This window comes from Triticum urartu, chromosome 7, assembly GCF_003073215.2.
Source record: "Triticum urartu cultivar G1812 chromosome 7, Tu2.1, whole genome shotgun sequence".
NCBI classification, from domain to species: domain Eukaryota; kingdom Viridiplantae; phylum Streptophyta; class Magnoliopsida; order Poales; family Poaceae; genus Triticum; species Triticum urartu.
The window spans coordinates 709,278,221-709,287,338 of NC_053028.1; the positions used below are offsets into that span (position 1 = coordinate 709,278,221).

The 9,118-nt window shown below is 41.5% G+C and overlaps 1 pseudogene; it reads right to left on the reverse strand.

The window, feature by feature from the left end:
- Positions 1-8,598, reverse strand: part of LOC125519559 — a 70,039-nt pseudogene extending 61,441 nt beyond the window's left edge.
- Positions 8,599-9,118: the final 520 nt, after the last annotated feature.

The following is a 9,118-nucleotide window of genomic DNA, read 5'->3' on the forward strand; positions in this document are numbered from 1 at the left end:
GTAATGGACATGAAAATTTCGTCAATTAGCATACACAAAACGATAACATGCACACACAACAAATTAATATCTCGAGTAGCTTATAGGTACTCAAGTTAGAATAGACTTGATATGGAGTCTACAAAGGCATAGCCGCTGCACTACCATTTTTTGCAAAATAATCTCTTTAATTCGGATAACTAAATGTCTATATGGAACACCAACTCTTTCTTGTATCAGATATAGCACCAATGATACCTCAAGGTTCTTATTATTTTGTGAAATAATGGGATATTCAAGGTAGGGAAAGAAATTCAGTCTTACCTGATAGAAGGGAAGATGTGTTTTCCCTTTTTTCATCTCTATTGGGGATACGGATTTCTAGTGTGTATGAATCTTACTGTACGTTCAAACTTACATACACAAAAAACAACTATATTCAATACAGACAGAAAACGAAAGCGATCTTGAACTATGCACTGCTGATCTGAATATTATGTGCAGTTTCTTCAGTTTTATTGATCTTTACATGTGAAATGCATAACTTAAAACCAACTGGAAAAAATCAGATGAAGAAATTGCGCAAAGATGGCTAGACTACCGCCGTTGGGGTGTTTGAGTATTTAGCTTGGACTACTTTCTTCTTGTCCGCATTGAGACCACGAAGCAATGCATCTCTAGAGGAAGGTGTGTCCAACAGTGACAGGGTAATGCTTTGACAATCAAAGACGCTAGATATATTGTGCTACAAACCTATGAAGATACTGCACCTGATCACTCCACCAGAGTTATTAAGAAAAAGAAAGGTAATATCATACATGGAGCCCTTCAATTATATGATGATGGATCAAGCTAGAAATGCAGGAATACATACGGAAGAGCTCATCAGCAAATGATTTTAATATTCAATCCTCCTTAAAGAATTTATTTGTAAGTGTATCAACTAAGTATATAAAAATACTCACAGATTCGTGCACCTCCAACTTTAAGTGTTTTCCACTGGCATTTCTCTCTCCCGTCTTTCTTAGCTGCAGTACTTGCAAGGAGACAACCACATTAGCTCCCTACTTAGCCGACTTCACAATGGTACTCCACTAATTGTTCAAGAGGTGAGCACGCGTAGGCAGTGACCATAAGAGACTTCAGCGTTGAATTAGAACAATCATTTGGAGTTTCTTCCTAACACAGCTTGGCGATGATTGAATTATAACTAATCTGCGTGTTTGCATGGCTCCCATGTAGAAACTTATGAAATGCCAGATTTGTCAATAATTGACATATGTTACTTGCGCACATGTGCCTGAATAAAATCGCACTGAATTTAGGCAGAATAAATATTGAAGAATCTAATATAGCTCATTACCTTGCTGGTACAATAATAGATTGGGCGATATATTAAAATACGTATACCTTAATTAAAACTGTATAAAATACAACTGAACCATAGAACTACAATTGATGTTTAGAAAATAAATCGATTAGACTTCCACATTAACACAATTCATCTACATCAAATTAGGATCCACAAAAAATGCACACGTTTCAGTTAATGTGGGAGATGTTTGGAGCGGAAGGTCCCAATTGTTGGCATGTAACTTAGATGATACATGAACCGAGTATAGATAGTACCATCTTAAGATGATGCTGCAGACTAGGCTCGATAGAATGCAAGCAAAAGCCTGAGTTAACATGGAAGATGAACAATACAGAAAGCCATGTCATGGTATTTAAAGAATAAATTAAGCATGGGCAGCACATAGGAAGACGAAATCTGCAGAAACCTGGCTTAAGCTGTCGGCAATGCTGTAGCATCGACCCAGAGTCAAGAGATTACACACCTCCTTCGTCGATCCTCCAACCCTCCTGACAAGGGGAGCAACAACGTCTCCTAGACAATCCTCTCTGCAATCTCGTCCTCCTCCATCCTCTGCTTCAGATCTTCTCTGTAGACCCTCCTCAAACCGGGAGAAGCAGGAATGCACGAACTATTCTCCAATCTTTCATGGAGTCCAGCCACGCTAAAAGCAGCCAGCCAGCGGCCCCCTGTCCCCTCCACAATGCGTTGGTCCTTCAGGATAATGATGCCGCTGTCCTCCCTCTACCTCCTCTATACGTTAAATCGAGTGTTGAGCCGCATCAAAGTTTATCAGCAATTGCTTGATCTGATTACAAATACCTCCGAAGTAGCAGGAACGCACAGACTGTCCTCCAATCCTTCATCCAGTCCAACCACGCTAAAAGCAGCCAGCCTGCGGCCCCCTCTTCTTTCCACAGTGCATTGGTCCTTCAGTTTAGTTATGCCCCTGGCCTCCCTCTGCCTCCTCCAGATGTTAAATCGGGTGTTGAGCTGCATCAAAATTTAACAGTAATTGCTTAATCAGATTACAACACCTCTGAAGTAGTAGTTATTGTGTTCAGGCTTGTAGCCGCTGATATGAAGTAGTAGTTATTGTGCTCAGGCTTGTAGCCGCTGATAATCCCCGTAGCTGTCACTACCTGGGAAAGCATGGGGATAACCTCCTGTTGGGTGCTGCAGCCCTGATAGTCCCAGCGCAGCAAGTCGTGAGGGAGCATGGCAAGATCGAGAGGATGTGGACTTCGTGGATGAGATAGAGAATACAACGGAGGATGAAAGGGAAGGAGAAGGCTAGGGAGAAAACTATAGCGTGAGGATTCTTTGGGGATGGATCGCTAGACCTGATTTGTTTTTCTACGGGTAACCTAGATTGGTTTTTAAAGCTAACGATAGATCGGTTTTTCTTACAGCCAGCCTAGATTTGTTTTTCTACGGGTAACTTAGATTGGTTTTTTACAGCTACTTTAAGTTTTCTTTTTCCTGGATTGCAAGGATTATATGGGTGGATCTACACCGTTATAACTCGGTCCCATCAGATGAACGGCCGGTAATTTCTAATTAATGTGGTAATTTCTTGGGAGTCTGTAATTAGTATAGGTATAGATAGATAGATAGAATGGTGTTAAACCTACTGTATTCCAACTTCTCTATGGTTTATAAACTCTTCTACTATCCATAGATTCATCAAAATAAGTAAACAACACAATGAAAACAGAATCTGTCAAAAACAGAACAGTCTGTAGTAATCTGGAACAAACGTATACTTCTGGAACTCATAAAATTCTCAAATAAATTGCTGGACCTGAGGAATTTATCTATTAATCATCTGCAAAAATAATTCACTAAATATCACTCTCCAAATAAAATGGCAGCAATTCTCGTGAGCGCTAAAGTTTATGTTTTTGACAGCATGATCAACAAGACTTTCCCGAAGTCTTCCCAAAGGTTCTACTTGGCACAAACACTAATTAAACACATAAAACCACATCTAAACAGAGGCTGGATGAATTATTTATTACTAAACAGGAACAAAAAGCAAAAAGCAAAAATAATATTGGGTTGCCTCCCAACAAGCGCTAGCGTTTAACGCCCCTAGCTAGGCATGATGATTTCAATGATGCTCACATAAAGGATAAGAATTGAAACATAAGGAGAGCATCATGAAGAATATGACTAGCACATTTAAGTCTAACCCACTTCCTATGCATAGGGATTTTGTGAGCAAATAACTTGTGGGAACAAGAATAAACTTGCATAGGAAAGCAAAACAAGCATAACTTCAAAATTTTAAGCACATAGAGAGGAAACTTGATATTATTAAAATTCCTACTAGCATATATTCCTCCCTCATAATAATTTTCAGTAGCATCATGAATGAATTCAACAATGAAACAAGCACCTAAAGCATTCTTTTCATGATCTACAAGCATAGAAAATTTACTACTCTCCACGCACGCAAAATTCTTCTCATGAATAATAGTGGGAGAAAACTCAACAAAATAACTATCATGTGATTGAAAATTAAGATCAAGATGACAAGTTTCATGGTTATCATTATTCTTTAAAGCATACGTGTCATCACAATAATCATCATAGATAGGAGGCATGCTTTCATCATAATAAATTTGCTCATCAAAACTTGGGGGACAAAAAATATAATCTTCATCAAACATAGCTTCCCCAAGCTTGTGGCTTTGCATATCATTAGCATCATGGATATTCAAGGAATTTATACTAAAAACATTGCAATCATGCTCATAATTCAAATATTTAGTGCCAAACATTTTATAGATTTCTTCTTCTAGCACTTGAGCACAATTTTCCTTTCCATCATACTCACGAAAGATATTAAAAAGGTGAAGCATATGAGACAAACTCAATTCCATTTTTTTATAGTTTTCTTTTATAAACTAAACTAGTGATAAAACAAGAAACTAAAAGACTCGATTGCAAGATCTAAAGATATACCTTCAAGCACTCACCTCCCCGGCAACGGCGCCAGAAAAGAGCTTGATGTCTACTACACAACCGTCTTCTTGTAGACATTGTTGGGCATCCAAGTGCAGAGGTTTGTAGGACAGTAGCAAATTTCCCTCAAGTGGATGACCTAAGGTTTATCAATCCGTAGGAGGCGTAGGATGAAGATGGTCTCTCTCAAGCAACCCTGCAACCAAATAACAAAGAGTCTCTTATGTCCCCAACACACCCAATACAATGGTAAATTGTATGGTTGCACTAGTTCGGCGAAGAGATGGTGATACAAGTGGTATATGGATAGTGGATAAAGGTTTTTGTAATCTGAAAATATAAAGACAGCAAGGTAACTAATGGTAAAAGTGAGCGTAAACGGTATTGCAATGTGTGGAAACAAGGCCTAGGGTTCATACTTTCGCTAGTGTAAGTTCCCTCAATAATGATAACATAATTGGATCACATAACTATCCCTCAACATGCAACAAAGAGTCACTCCAAAGTCACTAATAGCGGAGAACGAACGAAGAGATTATGGTAGGGTACGAAACCACCTCAAAGTTATTATTTCTAATCAATCCGTTGGGTTATTCCTATAAGTGTCACAAACAACCCTAGAGTTTGTACTAGAATAACACCTTAAGACACAAATCAACCAAAACCCTAATGTCACCTAGATACTCCAATGTCACCTCAAGTATCCGTGGGCATGATTATACGATATGCATCACACAATCTCAGATTCATCTATTCAACCAACACATAGGACCTCAAAGAGTGCCCCAAAGTTTCTACCGGAGAATGACGACGAAAACGTGTGCCAACCCCTATGCATAGGTTCATGGGCGGAACCCGCAAGTTGATCACCAAAACATACATCAAGTGAATCACGTGGTATCCCATTGTCACCACAGATACGCACGGCAAGACATACATCAAGTGTTCTCAAATCTTTAAAGACACAATCCGATAAGATAACTTCAAAGGGAAAACTCAACCCATTACAAGAGAGTAGAGGGGGAGCAGGGTGCCGGAACGGGTCTAGATTGGCTTTCGGTGGCTACGGAGGCTTCTGGCGGCGGAACTCCCGATCTATTGTGCTCCCGGATGTTTTTAGGGTATATGGAGATATATAGGCAGAAGAAGTACGTCAGGGGGGCCACGAGGGGCCCACGAGGGTGGAGGGCGCGCCCAGGGGGGTGGGCGCGCCCCCTGCCTCGTGGCCTCCTCGCAGGTCCCCCGACATGCACTCCAAGTCTTCTAGGCTTCTTTCCTTCCAAAAATGAGTTCCGTGAAGTTTCAGGTCAGTTGGACTCCGTTTGATTTTCCTTTTCTTCGAAACCCTAAAACAGGGTAAAAACAGCAATTCTGAGCTGGGCCTCAGGTTAATAGGTTAGTCCCAAAAATAATATAAAAGTGGAAAATAAAGCCCAATATAGTCCAAAACAGTAGATAATATAGCATAGAGCAATCAAAAATTATAGATACGTTGGAGACGTATCAGAGCCCAAGAATAAATGGGCTCTGAGAAGGCCGAAAGATAACATGGGCTGGAAACGGCTCAACGGAATAATGGGCCGTTAATGGGTATAAAGTGATACACTGTTCATTACGGGCCAGTTTCACCACGGGCCGTTAATGGGTGTAAAGTGATACACTGTTCATTACGGGCAAGTTTCACCACGGGCCGTTAATAGGCCAAGAGTTACATAGGGCCTCATATGGGTCGAAAGACGTCATGGGCCATACTTGGGCCAGAAGTGAAAACGGGCTGGAATCATATTGGATGGCCCAAATGACGCTACTGGGCCTAATTCGGATAGGGCGTAACGGGCCTTGGGTTAGCGGGTGATAACCCACAAGTATAGGGGATCGCAACAGTTTTCGATAAGTAAGAGTGTCGAACCCAACGAGGAGCTAAAGGTAGAACAAATATTCCATCAAGTTCTATCGACCACCGATACAACTCTACGCACGCTTGACATTCGCTTTACCTAGAACAAGTATGAAACTAGAAGTACTTTGTAGGTGTTGTTGGATAGGTTTGCAAGATAATAAAGATTACGTAAATGAAAAGTAGGGGCTGTTTAGATAAAAGAAAAAAATAAAGTAAATATAGCGAGTGTGGAAAAGTGATGGTAGGAGTTGCGAAATTGTCCCTAAGCAATTGACTACTTTACTAGACCGATAGCAAGTATTATGTGGGAGAGGCCACTGCTAGCATGTCATCCCTTACTTGGAATTCTATGCACTTATGATTGGAACTATTAGCAAGTTTCCGCAACTACTAATGTTCATTAAGGTAAAATCCAACCATAGCATTAAGATATATTGGTCCCCCTTCAATCCTGTATGCATCAATTTCTATGCTAGGTTGAAGCTTCTGTCACTCTTGCCCTCCAATACATAGTCCTATCAACATATAACTAACCCTAGGGTGTGATCCACGCGCGCAATCATATGATGGGCACCAAAGGACAACAACATAACCACAACAAAATTAAATCAATCATAGCAAATAATCAACCACCGATAGGACAACAAAAAACTACTCAGACATCATAGGATGGCAACACATCATTGGATAATAATATGAAGCATAAAGCACCATGTTCAAGTAGAGGGTACAACGGGTTGCGGCATAGTGGACCGCTGTATATAGAGGGGGGAAGGTGATGGAGATGTTGGTGAAGATGGCGGAGGTGTTGGTGTAGATTGCGGTGATGATGATGGCCCTCGGTGGCACTCCGGTGCCACCAGAAGCGAGGGGGAGAGAGCCCCCCTCCTTCTTCTTCTTCCTTGACCTCCTCCCTAGATGGGAGAAGGGTTTCCCCTCTAGTCCATGGCCTCCATGGCACGGGAGGGGCGAGAGACCCTCCGAGATTGGATCTATCTCTCTGTTTCTCTCTGGTTCTGCGTTCTCTTCTGGCTCTGTTTCACCGTTTCGTATATATATGGAGATCCGTAACTCCGATTGGCTTGAAACCTTCGCCGTGATTTTTTCCGAATATTAGCTTTCTTGCAGCAAAAGAAGAGCGTCAACCACCTTACGGTGGGCTCACGAGGGTAGGGGGCACGCCCTAGGGGGGGGCACGCCCCCCTGCCTCGCGACCACCTCGGGCACTGGTTCGCGTTGATTTTCCTTCCGAATTTTCCATATTTTCCAAAAATAAGCTCCGTCCGTTTTTATCTCGTTTGGACTCCGTTTGATATGGATATTCTGCGAAACCAAAAACATGCAACAGACAGGAACTGGCACTGGGCACTGGATCAATATGTTAGTCCTAAAAATAATATAAAAAGTTGCCAAAAAGTATATGAAAGTTGAATAATATTGGCATGGAACAATCAAAAATTATAGATACGACGGAGACGTATCAGCATCCCCAAACTTAATTCCTGCTCGTTCTCGAGTAGGTAAATGATAAAAAAGATAATTTTTGATGTGGAATGCTACCTAGCATAATCTTGATCATATGTCTAATCATGGCATGAATATTAAGACACGGGTGATTCAAAACAATAGTCTATCCTTTGACATTAAGACAATAATAGTTTAAGCATACTAATAAAGCAATCATGTATTTTCAAAATAACATGGCCAAAGAAAGTTATCCCTACAAAATCATATAGTCTGGCTATGCTCCATCTTCACCACACAAAATATTCACATCATGCACAACCCCGATGACAAGCCAAGCAATTATTTTATACTTTTGACGTTCTCAAACCTTTTCAACTTTCATGCAATACATGAGCGTGAGCCATGGACATAGCACATAAACACGCCTATGCAGTCTCCATGGTTGTGGACTGGTGGTAAATATCAGAACATGCGTGCGGATAACAGGGTTACAAATGTACAACTAGTTACCCCAAGAGAACATAAGGAATCCATCACTGGAGCCTTTGCGACAATTTTGAAAATGGTGTTCGGAGCCCAGGAGGAAATGTCAGATCTACTGATGGGCAAAGGTATCACGAACGATGACAAGTGTAGTGGGCCACCTGTGGCCATTGATAATGGGGAGCGATGACTGGCGGCCGTGATGCTCACGCAAGAATGTGGGTGTCGATGTCAAATTGCTTCATCACATGGTGATGGCATGGCAACAGTCGACGTCCCTTGCCGGCAACCTATGAGTATTTTTTTCAATGATCTTCTCAGGAAGGGTCTCGAGCAGTGTCGCGCCTCTACAACCCAAAACCACTGCCTCATTCGTTAGGAGGGGGTAGGACGACGTAGGCGACAGCGACAGGAAATAGTTCAAGGCATGGCCGCTGGCGGTCATCGGAGCAAGTGGCAACCAATATGACAATCTTGGTTAGTCCCATGCATGTTGCATTCTCTATTTGTCACCCCTGATGATTAGGTTTTTTGTGGCTAGATTTTCTCTTAGTCTGGGATGCATATTAGATAGGTTTAGGTTACTCGTTTCCAATTCTAAGAAGTATTGTGATGAGGTGACTGTACTTGATCATTGTGGGGGGACGATGCTTCGGTGCCTTAAGGCACCTACCTTTGTGTCTATGACATATGGGCCCAATAGGTGGCTGGCCCACATGTCAGTGACCCAAAGGCAGGTGCCTTTAAGGCACCGAAGCTGCGTCCATTGTGGGGTGTTCCCATTGAATAAATTATAGGAGGAACTGTTGCCGTATAATATGAAATCAATTTTGTTTTTCTTCAGCACTATCATATACGACCTTAAGTATGAATGATTCTGTGGATCAGAATAAAATTGGTGAAAATACATGGCTTCACTAACTCTGATGCACGTACATATCAACATACCTAGCCAAGAATGAACT